We start from the raw sequence: 15,602 nt of genomic DNA, 5'->3' as shown, positions 1-15,602 counted from the left end.
TTTAAACATTTAAGCATATGCTTCTACTAGAAAAATGCTTTAAACGATGTAAAGAATATATATACTTTATTTGATTTTATTTATTTATATTTTAATGATTTTATTATATTTTATATTGTTTGAGTCAATAAATGCCCAACTGGAAAGATTACAAATTCTAACTTTTTATACAATCACCCATTATTTTTCGACATTAAGCCATAGCGAAATGTAAAACTTTCCTAATTTCGTACAATATTACATCCCACTGGCATTCCTTATATTGCATAATATGCATTGTCAGTGTTATAAAATACTGTTTTTCATACCGTTGAATATTCAAAAATAAGAGTTTTATTTATGTTTTGTCCTTGGAAAACTGGAGCTTGATACCATGTTTTGAAATCTAAAAATCAATATTTTTGATAAATAAAATAAAAAATTAAGTAAGAATGTCCTACAGATTATATAATTCTTTTATCAAAATCTATTTTTTTAATTTTAGATCCGTCCAGTCTTACAACTTTTGATAGTACAATTCCTTATCAAGCACTGTCATATGCAATGCGAGTTAATTACTGTAAGTACTTCATTATATATTACAATTTAGGTGTAATATTTTGGAAGATTAGATAAAATTCATTTAATAATTACTAAAGACTGATGTTGAATTTACATACTTAATAGCTAATTTGATAAACTGTTCACTTCTATAAAGTCTTATTTATTTTTATAATACTTTATTATTTATCTAAAACGCATTTAAGAATTTAAAATCATTTGTCAATGATTCTATTTCATATAAATAATTTATTTTTGGTAAGGACTCAAATAACACATTTTCGGTAAACTCTCAAATAACTTATTTTCGGTAAGCTCTCAAATAAATTATTTTCAGTAAACACTCAAATAACTTATTTTTGATAAGCACTCAAATAACTTATTTTCGGTAAGTACTCAATTAATTTATTTTTGGTAAGCACTCAAATAACTTATTTTCGGTAAGCTCTCAAATGACTTATTTTTGATAAGCATTCAAATAACTTATTTTCGGTAAGCTCTCAAATGACTTATTTTTGATAAGCATTCAAATAACTTATTTTCAGTAAACACTCAAATAACTTATTTTTGATAAGCACTCAAATAACTTATTTTCGGTAAGTACTCAATTAATTTATTTTTGGTAAGCACTCAAATAACTTATTTTCAGTAAGCACTCAAATAACTTATTTTTGATAAGCACTCAAATAACTTATTTTCGGTAAGCTCTCAAATGACTTATTTTTGATAAGCATTCAAATAACTTATTTTCGGTAAGTATTCAAATAATTTATTTTTGATAAGCACTCACTTTTTTAAATTGATTTCAGAAGTTCCAAAGTTTTCGAAGTGGTGGAAAAGTTAAAAATAAATAAAATTCTCGTTAAAAAAAGAGAGCTTTAAGAAAAATACTTGAAACAAATTTTAATCTTCATTCAAAAACTTTTTAGCCTGATGAGATTTTCGGCTCGATTTGTTCATCTATTTTTATATAAATATTTTTTATTTAATATTATAGCATATAAAAGCAATAATCTGACACAAAACTGGTTTAATAACATTGTAATATGACGATTCTAATTCAATAATTCAACAATGAAAAATATTGTTGTAAAATGTATTTAAAAATACTTATAAAAATTGGTTTAAATCAAATAAAAAATTATCTAGAAGTAAAATTTGTACCATTTAAAATTAAGCAAAACTATGGTCTGATAATATTAAGAAAAAAATATAATAATTAACTTTGTTTAAAATTACATTATAATTTCTTTAAAGAAATTTCTTAGTTTGCACCTACTACAAAGAATAAACCCCATGGTAAAACCGATAACAGATTATGATATTTCTAGAGCATTTGAAAAAAATTTTTGCATAAGGATATCATCATTTAGATAAGCTTATAAATGTTATATTGTTAAAATTGGCTCTTAAATGGAAATCCAGTTTCATTAATACAATAATTTTACAGCTTTTTAGCTTAAAATTTTAAACTTATGAATTATGTTTATAACATCTTAAAATTTTATTCTTATTATTTTACCTTAAGAATTATTATTTGGTATTTTGGTATTAAGAGAATGTGAAGAAATAAATAACCGACAAATTTGGTAGAGAAATTTTGGAGTGAGTGAAACATGTCATTTTATGTTGTGGAAATTTAAAAAAATGTATATAAAATTCATTTTATTGACTTTATTACATATGATTCTGAGAAAATTCCTCTTTTGTGTATTCATTCTCTTTCCATTTCAATTTGCTTGTCCCAGTCGGAAAAAGAAACATAAATCTGGATATTTTTTTGTCACATCTTCCTTTTCAGTATTTAAGCACATCTAAGGCTGCAGCATCTGCAAGAAAAAAGACTGGAGTTAAGATATTAATTTCAAAATATCTAAATTAATTGAGACTTGCGAACACTTATTTTTCACCGTGTTTCACTTTTATCTCTTTTTTCCATTATTATTCTTAAATATTTTGGCAAAACTATAAAGAAGTCTTTATTTCCGTTTGTTTAAATTTTTTTCCGTCGGAATTTGTCATGATACCACCCAATCCTGTTAGTCAAAAAATAGAGAAAAAATAAAATGCGAAGTAGATAATACATGTCTCAGTGCATAAAATGTAAGTGCTTAAAGAAAAAAAAATACTAATAAAAATTAAAAGTAGATTAAAAGTAGAAATTAAATATAATGATGATACACCATGTTATATAAGTATACGTGAAAATAAATGGGCAGTAGAAAGTAGATACCAGAGAAAGTAGGAAGTATAGCCTACATTCAGTGATGATACAACATATTATAGAAGTATACCTAGATATACATAGTTAGAAATGAGTATAGAAACTTAATGTAATAATGATACACCATGTTATATAAGTATGCGTGAAAATAAATAGGAAGTAGAAAGTAGATACCAATGAAAGTAGGAAATATAGCCTACATTCAGTGATGATACAACATATTATGGAAGTATACTTAGAAATACAAAGTTAGAAATGAATATAGAAACTTAATGTAACGATGACACACCATATTATATAAGTATACGTGAAAATTAATAGGAAGTAGTAAGAAGGTATATCAGAGAAAGTAAAACGTTCAGCTTACATTCAGTGATGATACTTCATATTATATAAACATACTTGGAAATGCATGATTAGAAATGAATGTAGAAACTAAATGTAATGATGATATGCCATATTATATATGTATACGTGAAAATAAGCAGGAAGTAGAAAGAAGATACCAGAGGAAGTAGAAAGTTTTTCCATATATATTATGAAGTGATAATACTTCATATTATATAAATATACATGGAAATGTATGGTTAGAAATGAATGTAGAAACTAAATGTAATGATGATACGCTATATTATATAAATATACGTGAAAATAAGCGGGAAGCAGGAAGAAGATACCAGAGGAAGTAGAAAGTTTTTCCATGTATATTTATATAATATGAAATGATAATACTTCATAATATATAAATATACATGGAAATGTATGGTTATAAATGAATGTAGAAACTAAATGTAATGATGATACAGTTAATACAAAATAAAAATAATATTGGGTTCCTTTGAGAAAAAGAAATGGTAAATTAAGTATTTTATTTTTATCAAAACAGAAATGAAACTCAACAACGAACTGTTTAATATAGGAATGAAAATGCTATTTGTTGATGGTCTTTGGATTTTGACTCGATTACAATTTAATTCTGTGTTTTATAAAGCTCAATCTATATTTTGATGTGTTCGAATTTCACAGTTTTCAGATCTTTTTCAATGTTTTCTAAACAGCTGAATACATTTAAAATTAATTTAAACAAAGAAAATAAGTATACAATGCTAATCTGCTTTTTACTTTAATTGTACATGCTACTGTTTATAATTATATATTTATTACAGACTTTGATTCGATACATAAATTAAAAATTTGTTGTGAATGAATATGGAAAAAAATAAATAGGCTATTAAATTTTTCAGTTTTAAAATGACAGGAAAAATTTTAAATCCAAATAATCACTGAAATCTTGGCGAAGAGATTCGCAATGCATTGGATTCGCTCAATTTCTGGACAGGTTTTTAATGAAATATGTAAGAACTTCGTGGACACAGGAAAATTTTATTTTTACAGTAAGTATTTGTTAGAAGGAAACGAATCCTTAAACCGTATTTTTACCAAATAGATAATAAAACTTTCTTAATTTTCATTCTAATTCTATTAAGCATTTGTTAAATGAAAAAGGGATGAAATAGTACTACTAATCAAATAGTATGATTAATTGAATGTCTGAAAACACCATTTTCTTTTTAAAGAATTAATTAAATCGTAGATTTATTTTTCATCCCATTTTTAAAAAATTACGACCTTTAAAAAAAACCATTTTTTTCGAAAATGATATATGATTCAATAAAATTTGTATCTAATTTGAGAAAATGAGATTCCACGTTTATAAATTAAGCATTTATTTATTATAAGTAAACTATACAAAACTGTATATATATATATATATATATATATATATATATATATATATATATATATATATATATATATATATATATATATATATATATATATATATATATATATATATATATATATATATATATATATATATTTGTCTTTTAAAAGCAACGATTTTTTAAAGGTTCTTTTTAACAAAAAGAATGAAATATAATTTAAAAGGAATTACTTCAAACACTTATTCAATTAAAAGTAGAAACTAAAATTACTAAATGTATAAATTATTAAATATTCTTACTTCATCGGTAATTATCCTTACTTTATTAAAATAAACCATTCAATAATAGTAATTATCCTCACTTAACATAAAACTTAATTTAAAAATAAAAAATGTAACAAAATGTTGAAATCGATTAACATTTTGCTGACAGTTAAAAATAAATCACTGAAAATGAAATCACAGAAATTTCCCAGGTGAATATTCTTCCTTAATTAGAGTAATACTGTAAAAAATTGAATTTTCCACTTAATGCAAAGTCCTATTATATTAAAAGTAAAAACTATATAACAATATACAGAAAATCGTCGACATTCTTATTTTATCGGTGAATATTCTTGTTTTATTTGAATAAAACTTTCAAGAATATAATTGTCTTCACTCAACATAAAAACTTATTACTTTAAAAATAAAAAAAAATGTAACAAAATGTAGAAATCAATCAACATTTTGGACATAAACTAAATTTGTAAGTAAAAAAATAATAATGTTATACGATGTCGGAATCGATTAACATCATGTAAATATTTAAAAAAAAATCACTGAAAACGAAATCATACAATAACTGTGCAAATTTCTCAAGCAAATATTCATCTTTAATTAGAGTAATACAGTAAAAAATGGAATTATCTTCATTTCATACAAAGTTCTAATACATTAAAAGTAAAAACTAAATAACAATATACAGAAAACCGTTGACATTCTTATTTCATAGACGATTATTCTTGTTTCATTAGAGTAAAACATTCAAAAATTCACTTCTTGTCTTTACTTAATATAAAAATTACTTTAAACATTAGAAATCTATCAAAATTTTAGATATATCGAAAAATAAATCGCTGAAAATGAAAATACACAATAGCCGTATATATTTTACAACTGAATATTATTCCTTAATTAGAGTAATACAGTAAAAAATGGAATTCTCTTTATTTAATAAAAATTCTTATTACATTAAATGTAAAAAAATTAAATTTAAAATTAGGTAACATTATCGGTGAACATTCTTACTTAATTAGAGTAAATCGTTCACCAATATAATTGTTTTCACTTAGCATGAATTTAATTACGTAAAATTTTAAAAAAATGTAGAATATATCCACATTATGAATATATTGAAAAATAAATAACTAAAAATGAAATCAGACAATAATCTTTTACGTTTCTCGGATGAATATTCTTATATTATTATAAATGTATATTTAAAAAAAACCGATTATCTTCACTTAATACAAAGTCCGGTTACATTAAAAATAAAATTAATATAAAAAATGTAAAAAATCAGAAAAAAAATTTAATAATTAAATTGAAAAAGAAATCCCTGATAATGAAAGCCCAAAATAGTTGTAAACATTTTTCAGGTAAATATTCTTATAATATTATAGTAAATCATTATTGAATTCTACGAACTAGCTCTGTGCATGTTATTAATCATTTAGAAATTTGTTAGTGTTTTAACTACGTGATCATCTATCTCAATGTAATAACTTTTTTGGATTAGATAAAAGATAAGAAATATAAAAGAAAAGTTATCGGATCTCAAACGAAGAAAATGATAATATCGGGCTAAAAAATGTAAGGCTTAGTTTACTGATGCTTAGAAAGAAGTAATTTTCAAAGATGAGAATATTTTATTTGTCCATGACAGTTTTGTTATTCGGAAATGTGATAGCCATTTAAATTTCAAACTATCCAAAAAAAATATTTTTAATCCTATAAACTTGTGTTTTATAGATTTAGTCACCGTACGTGGAATTGATACTTGAGCTCCCATTAAAGACATAACTTCCTGATTAAGACTTGAGTGAGTTGTATATTGCAAAATATATTGTACACATGTAAAAATACTCAAAAATAAAATATCTGAAAATGTATTAAGTAACCGGTTAAAAAATGTTTTATGAAATCGATGTTTCTTATATCAAATAAATGAAATAATGAATAGTGCTTTGATTCTTTAAAAAAAAACAAAAAATTATTATTTTTTTTAGACATGAAATTAAATATAGAACATGATGCAGAATTCTGAATGATAAACGTTTATTACAGCATGGCCATTGCCGTTTTTCTCATAAAAAAATAGAAAGTCAAATGAAAAATATTAAAATGAATTGGTGGTCCTATTGAAATAATATATATTGTCAATTTTTAAGAAAGAAAATACATCTATTTACCTATTCAAATCTTACATCTAGTAATAAAACTCCATTTAGACAAAGCAAGTAACCTTATATTTGAATCCACTAGAAATTGGAAAAGAAGAAACAAGAAATTAAAATCAAACAAATATTTCTATCCCACAATCCTCCAAAACTAAAAACCCTCATCATGCATGGTGTTTTGCACATTTGAGCTTTTGAAAAGATCAATAAAAAATTGTAGATTCAAAAATGTTAATGAAGTTTGAAAAGCTGTTTGAGTTAGAAGCGGGACTATATGTATAAATTTTATGAAAAACATTGTTATCATAGAAGTTAAGATTCGGAATAATAGTTAAGAACGAGAGAAATTTAGAACGCAGTAATTATGTATATACTCCATTTATGTCAAAAGATTAAGAACTTCTCATATTTAGAACATTTCATTCATATTTAGATCTCAGATTAAGAACTTCTCATATTTATATGAGAAGTTCTTAATCTGAGAAATAATTACTATAATCTATAGTTTCAAAAAAAATATACTTATAAATGTTCTAATCTCGTTAGATTATGTTGCTTTAGTAATGAAAAAATAACATATATGGAACTCATAATTTTTAAAATAGTTCAAATATTAAGTCTAAAAACACACAATAAGAATTAAACACATTTAGAAATATTCATGCCAAGAAATTTGACATAATTTTAAATTTTAAACTTTTAAATTAGATATTTCAACATCGATACATTTTTACAGTGAATGTAACTTGTTGGTTATTATTAAAAATAACGGTGGTTAACCAGTTATAATTAACGATAATAAGTCACTGAAATTAATCTACTAATCACTTCTACTGATTATCAATAATAAAAATTAATTCATCATATTAATCATGATGCATAGAGAGATAGATTAACATATTCATATGTAGTTATACAGATTATATATAGAAATGATATATGGAAATATTAATATACAGATTATACTTTATAAATTTTAAACTAATTATTAAAAGATTAATAATACATAATTTTACGTACCAGAGAAAGATAATTACTGGATCGTGGAGTGAATAAGCCTGCAGTCGATTTTTAGTGTCGACGCTAGTGTGACTGAATTTCATCTGGCGGATGAGGTTGCTTCACGACGGTCTGTCGTTTTCTCCGTATGGCTTCAGTCCCGGAGAGATTAAGCTTAAACTTTAGGAAGAGATTTATGCCTAAAAAAATTGCTCGACTATTTCGCGTATAAAATTATTAAAGAATATATTCTATGTAATGTTTTAGGGTTACATAGTTCTTCTTTTAGGGAAGATTTTTATCTTAAATTTTCATCAGAATGTTTACAGCAATTCGTATAAGAAAATGGCATCCTCACAATAGAAGTATCTGCAGCAGCAAAATGCATTTCCATTTCCATAATATGAATTTTGACTATATATATATTCGTTTTAATCTCGGATAATACCATTATTTAACTTTTAACTGATGAAACGGGGTGGAAGCCTGAAAAATGTAATGCTTTGTTTGAATCTATTCTCACACCATTTCCTTTCTTTTAAAATAAACTTTTTAGAATTATTCTTAAAGCTAAAAAAGTTTTTAATGATCCATATTATTAGAATCTGTCAAAAATTGGTTTTAAAGACATAAATTGTGACCAATTACAATAAGAAATATCACAAAAATAATAATTTTATTTTTAAAAAATGATTAAATCATAAAGTTTTAAGAACACATTTATTGACCTTTTTAGAAAAACAATCAATCAATTTCGTTCTTAATTGGTTGTTGTTATTCATATAGATAAATTTCGAATTAATATTCTACGAATATTCGATAATACGAAATGTAAACTTTTGAGATGTTTTTAATAAATTGTTATTATCAAATTGTAAATCAGACTAGTATTCTCATGGGATGCCTAGTAATCATAAGTTAATCAAATTACTAATAAGTTAATAATCGAATGCATATCAAAATGATGATCAGTTTATAATCAAAAGCAAATCAAAATAATTATCATTCTGAAATTAAAGATAAGTTAAATTGATTATCATTTAGTAATTAATTGATTATCATTAAAGTTGAATTAAGATCTTGTGAGGTATTTTATAAACTATTCACTGTAATTTTATTTAATGCTTAAAAGTCTAAATTTTTAATTTATACTGTATAAGTCCTCTTATGATATATCTACCGTAAATGGCAATCAAAATAATATTTATATAGGACATCTAGTAATCAAAAATAAATTAGTCTGCTAATAAATTAGTAATCAAAAGCTTATCAGAATGATATTCGTGATAAATTCATCATCAAATGTAAACCAAAATAATAATAATTTAATAATCAAAGATAAATTAAAATGATAATCATTTAATAATAAAAATTAAATCAGAATCTTGAGAAGCATTTTATAAATAATTCACTGTGATTTTATTTAATGTTTAAAAGTCAAAATTTTTAATTACTGCATCAGTCCTCATATAATACATCTACTATAAATGATAATCAGATTTATATTGACTAGGTCATTTAGTAATCAAAAGTAAATCAGACTGCTAGTAAATTAGTAATCGAAAGCATATTAAAATGATGATAAATTTATTATCAAAAGTAAATCAAAATAATAATAATTTAGTAATGAAAGATAAATTAAAATCAGTTATGTTATCAGAATCTGTCAAAAATTGGTTTTAAAGATATAAATCAAATTATATTATCAATCATTTAGTAATCCAAGTTAAATCAGAATCTTGTGAGATATTTTAAAAACTATCCGCTATAAATTTACTTAATGCTTAAAAATCCAAATTTTTAATTCATACTTCACAAGTCCTCTTATGATATATCTACTGTAAATGATAATCAAAATAATATTTATATAAGACATCTAGTAATCGAAATAAATTAGACTGCTTGTAAATTAGTAATTGAAAACATATCAGAATGATATTCATAATAAATTTACTATCAAAAGTAAATCAAAATAATAATAATTTAATAATCAAAGATAAATTAAGATGGTTATCATTTGGTAATCAAATTTAAATCAAAATCTTGAAAGATATTTTATAAATTATTTACCAAAATTTTACTTAATGCTTATAAGTCCAAATTTTTAATTTATACCTTATTGGTCCTCTTATGATGTATTTCTGATGATGTATGTATTAGTGTCTGATGTATTAAATGATAATAATTTTATTATATTCGTGAAAAATAAATCAAATTATCATTCAATTCAGATTCATAGTAAGACGTGTAGCGATTACCATATTATGTAAAGTTTGTTTTTATTGTTTTCATTACTAATTTTCAATCTTAAAATACTATATGTTAAACTACAAAAATAATCTAGAATCTAGAATGGAGCTTTAGAAATAGCCTGATATATGATTACTTATAATTTCTGATTAATGATAAATGAATTCTTTTTTGCAAAGCAAACATACTTGCACAACAGAATTAGTTATACCTCTTTCACCAACTTTAAATTTCTTTGAAAATCTATATTATTTTTTATATTTTGTTTACAATAATCATCATGAAAGTTTTCAAAAATATATGATAACAATTTAAAAACTATTGAGAGAGAGAGCAAACAGTTGGAAATGAATGTTGTTTTTAATCTATACTCATATACACGAAATTCAAGATTTTTTTTGTTGCTGTTGTTATTTCATAAAGAATGTAAACCTTTCAGTCAAAATTATGAAAATCTTAATAAATAATTAAATTCTTGTCCTTCCTAAACTTTTTTCTAATTTCTCCCTAAATTTTTTCCTAATTTCTTTCTAAACTTTTTCCTTGTGCTTAAATAGGTATGGTATTGTGTTAATACTGTATTCTCACAAACTGATGAAATATTTTTTTTAAAAAAAGAAATTCTACAGTATATTTAAAAATTCTTGAAATTAATTAATTTGTAATAAAATAAATTAATAAATTTAATTCGAAAAAACACTTTTGTTTTCCTTAGTTTGATTCACTATGTAAATCCTTAAGTACAACGTTTTGCCATAGAATACTGTTGAATCTTGGTTCAAAATGCAATAAGCTTCTATTCCGGCCGCACAGTATAATATGTCTAACTTTTTCTAATAATTGCAATCTAACTTTTACTAAGATTTACTAATAATTTAAATTTACTATTGTGCTTATAATGTATGAAATAATACTGGTAATTCTTTGAATAAATATTGATATATTTTTAAGTATATACATGATATATTTATATACATATAAGTATATAGATGATGTACTTTACAATTAAATAGCGTTTATAACATATAGTCACAGCACTTTTACTGCTATAACTTGTCTTAAATAATCGTATTTATATATTTCTACGTTCTTGATTTTTTTTATCGTAAAATTTACAAAGATTGATGTAAGAAGTAGTTATTGAATATAAAGCAAATTTAAGTAACCAGAATTAATTAATTAGAGTCACTGAATATACAGAAAAATAATTCTTGAATGTAATATCAATTTATTGCATTTAGATATTATTATGTTAACTTTATTGCAATTGACCTTGCAGGTATTTCCTTCTTTATAAGGAAATTTACTAAAATGACTGGCTTCATTTAAATGGTTTTTATCTGTTAATTTTTCACTTCTCTGCGAATATTGCAAGGAGAGGTTCAAATTTGAATTTTATAACAAAGAGGTCCAAATTTGAATATATTTATTTAATTTTTGTTAATTTCCATTCTGATTAAATTAAATTACAAGGAATAAAGCTTTATATCCTTAAAAAAAGTTTTCTTCTTTAGTAATCGAATTGTAATTAGTAATGGTATTTTGGTATTTTTACAGAAGGACATAGCTGAAATCAGTGTTTACCTTAATTTAACTACTTGTCTTCAAATACTCCCAATTTACTCTAGAAATAAATATCAATAAGATTCAAATACATACAAAATATTAAAATAGTATAAATTTGACTATTATAAATCTTGCCGGCGTCCTGGCATAGGGGTAACGCGTCTTCCCCGTGACCTGAGCGTCCTGGGTTCGAGTCCCGGTTTGGGCATGGTTGTTCTTCCGTTGTTCTATCTGTGAGATGTGTGAATGTGCTCTCCTGTAAAAAGGGGTTGTGCAAGCGAATGAATGATACGTGAGAAGCAAAGTCGTACTCTTGGTTTTAGTTGGCGCTACTAAAAAAACTAGAGACGCTCCCCCGCCGGCTTAAAATCGCTATCTTCGTAACAGCGGGCTTGTCCATGGCAAGTACCATAAGAAACAACAACAACATTTTAAATATTTTGAAATTCATATTAAGCACCTCATTATCTTTATGTTCTATACCTTGATCTACAACTTTTCCTTCAGTCAGAAATTTTTCCCTTCAGAAATTTTACTAAGAGTTTTTTGTAGGGATTTCTTTGCCACGTGTCAAATCAGTCAAGGAATCTTAGGCATCTTTAAAACTTTAAAAAAATGTTGTAAGCTTTAGGGCTTTTTATTCCTTCACTCGGAGCATGAGAAAATGCTCCGAGTGATGAAATTAAATTATTCCTCTGTAATTAAAATAGGTATAATTCAACCACTCCTTTTTATGCAAATTTCAAATTTATTTCTAATAAACTTTAATTCTTTTAAATGAATTTTTTGAACCCATAATTATTTTGAGCTTTATAAAATTAAATCATACATATTTAAAATTCATTGAAATTTCGTGTGCTTATTCGAATCGGTTTTAACTCAAATTTTTCTCTGGAGCAGTGATTGGTAAAATTTGTGAAATTGTATCTTATTATCGATTATTTAATTGACTCTTCTGACTTCAAATGCGTATATTGTTTAAAACATAGCAATAATTCTGCCATTCCTGAATTGTTTTTAAAATGGTTTTCGATATATATATATATATATATAATATATATATATATATATATATATATATATATATATATATATATATATATATATATATGAAGAATGGTACTTTTTCATTATTGGTCTCGTTACATTATGTTGAAAGTATAATGTAATTAAATTATTTCTCTATAATTAAAATAGGTATAGTTAAACACTCCTTTTTATAGATATTTCAAATTTATTTCTAATAAACTTTAATTCCTTTAAATGAATTTTTTTGAACCCATAATTAATTTGAGCTTTTGTAAAATTAAATCATACACAATTAAAATTCATTGTTATTTCTTCTGCTAATTCGAATTTTTCTCTGAATCAGTCATCGCAAAAATTCTGAAATGTTTATTGTTAATTATTTAATTGACTCTTCTGACTTCAAATGCGCATGTTGTTTAAAACACGGAACTTAATTGTTTAATTGTTTTCAAAATGATTTTTGATTTTGTTTCATATATGAAGAAACGGGCTATACATTATTGACATCGTTATATTATATTGAAAATAAAATATAATATATATTGAATTAGAATTAAATATAATATATTGAAATGGAATTAAATTAGTCCTCTGTAATTAAATAGCATGTAATTAAAATAAATATAATCCAAACACTCCTTTTCATACATATTTGAAGTTTATTGCCAATGAACTTTAGTTCCTTTAAATGAATTTTCTTTAATTTTAATTGCATATGCCTGATAGAATGAATATTTTTTAATGCCTCATTTCTGAAGTTGGTTGGAGCCAATTTTCAAATAATTTAAACTATTAAGAAGTTATGAATAATTATTGTTACCTTCATATAAGCATCAAAACTTATTTTTTAATAAAATGACAAAGAGCGACCCATAATTAATTCGAGCTTTTGTAAAATTAAATTACAAACAATTAAAAATTGATTTGAATTTTGAGTGCTTATTCTAATCGCTTTTAATTCGAATTTTTCTCTGAATTTCGATTTTTTTTTTTTAAATAATGGGCAAATTTGACTAAATATTAAATTTACTTTGGATCACTTTACTTACTCAAAACTAAGCAGCTTTTATTTCTGATTTGATCTGTTTAGCTAGAAACATCCATAACATGAGTCCTTATTGCTTTATAAGTAAAAATTTTTTAATGCTTTAATTCACAGCAGAACTTAACTGCTGTCTTATAAATTCAGTTAGAAAAGCAAAAAAAGTATCGCTCTCCATTTGAAAATGTGAAGCATATTATATATAAATTACTGTTTATTTTATTTTATTGCTCCTTTTTACTGTACAATTGTTATATTAAAATTATTGTGAACTATTTATTAAAATTATGTATTAAAATGATTTACTGTTATTATAATTCTTGAAATTACTGAGAAAATTTAATTTTAATAATGTGTTATTATTTTATTTATTAATTATGTACTAAAAGTGTTAAATATTAAAAATAACCCTTTTCTGCCATTTTAATTTTAAAATGTCTTCTAAACTCATTTTAAAATAAATTTCTCTTCATTCAAATAATTAGATAAATCTAATTTTTATTGGGATTCCTTCAATTTCGAATGAAGTAAGTTCCATTATATTAATTTACATGCATAACATGAACTACAATTTATGTATTCGTATATGCATTTTGAAAAAAAATTTTATATGAAGTTTCTTGTTTAAATTCTAATATTTGTTAAACGAGATTATAAGGAAATGGCAACTTTTATGATTAATGTTATTCGTATTTAATTAAAGCACTGCTTCAAAAAAAGTTGGCACAGAGAATTAAATGCATTTAAAAATATATATGCTATAAAATCGACACAATTTTCAAGAGGGAAATGATGTTTTTACCGAAAATTAATTATTTGATTAAACTTTAATTTTTCTTGAGATATTCCGATACGTTAAGAAGATCGATGTAGAATAATTTCATAAGAATTTTTCTTACCTGGCATCTTCAAAGATGCAATCGCAACGATAAAAATGAAGTTTAAAATATTATGATAGAGCTCACGCACATACTGACGTTAAGAAATGAAAACTTGGATTTCTCCCTTCGTAGCGAATCGTTCGCTTTAGATCGGGTCGGCGGATTCGAATACTCACAGTGAACGATTAGAACTGAGAGCCCGTCAAAATAGCCCAAGATAGACTAAAAAGCCTATGCAAAATCAGTTCTGGTAAAATAACCCACATTCCAGTTCTGAATAATATTAAAAAGCATAGGAAATATGCATCCTTTTGTTAATTTATCAGTATATAAAAGTTAAATGTCAAAATTATGTGAAATATAAGTAAACATTTCCTAAGTTTGTAACTTTCTAGTGATGCTTCTAGCGGTCTATTAGATTAGTTTAACGCTATATATAATGTTATACTGATTTCTCTAACTTGAAATCTTAAAAGAATTATAAACAAAGACGAAAATCATGTTATGAAAAAACTCACTGCAGTACAGTGGATCCGAATGCGCCAAATGAACGGTTAGAAATGCTTTGACAAATAAACCGGTTTTTAGTTTCACGGATGCATTTCATTTTGATGTAATGATTCCTCTTATTTATGACCAACGTTATATCCATATTGTGGACATGTCGACATGATGGACATTCTAAAATTGGATATAATCTAATCGCATGACCCGTCAAAATAGCCCAAGCTATAAAAATCCCAATAAAAAGAGCATTAGACTACATAGCTCGGGTCAAAACAGCCGGGGCAAAATAACGATAATTCCACTTTTGAAGAATATTAAAAAGCATATTTGAGGAATGTATATACTTTTATTAACACATCAATATACAAAAATAACATTTCAGGATTATGCGAAATGT

The 15,602-nt window shown here is 24.2% G+C and overlaps 1 long non-coding RNA gene across 2 annotated transcripts; it reads right to left on the bottom strand.

The window, feature by feature from the left end:
* Positions 1-2,178: 2,178 nt before the first annotated feature.
* LOC129956475 (uncharacterized) lies at positions 2,179-14,807 on the bottom strand. 2 transcript variants are annotated; one of them, XR_008782699.1, is made up of 5 exons: positions 14,717-14,803; positions 11,765-12,002; positions 7,952-8,110; positions 6,944-7,012; positions 2,179-2,369 (listed from the first exon to the last, which is right to left on the bottom strand). It is a non-coding gene; the product is annotated as an uncharacterized LOC129956475 (long non-coding RNA). The 2 variants fall into 2 exon arrangements; XR_008782700.1 differs by lacking the exon at positions 11,765-12,002 and having other exon boundaries at positions 2,180-2,369; positions 14,717-14,807.
* Positions 14,808-15,602: the final 795 nt, after the last annotated feature.

Source organism: Argiope bruennichi, chromosome 11 (assembly GCF_947563725.1).
Source record: "Argiope bruennichi chromosome 11, qqArgBrue1.1, whole genome shotgun sequence".
In the NCBI taxonomy this organism is placed as follows: domain Eukaryota; kingdom Metazoa; phylum Arthropoda; class Arachnida; order Araneae; family Araneidae; genus Argiope; species Argiope bruennichi.
Note: the sequence above shows the minus strand (reverse complement) of the source record. Positions and strands in the feature narration are given on the sequence as shown.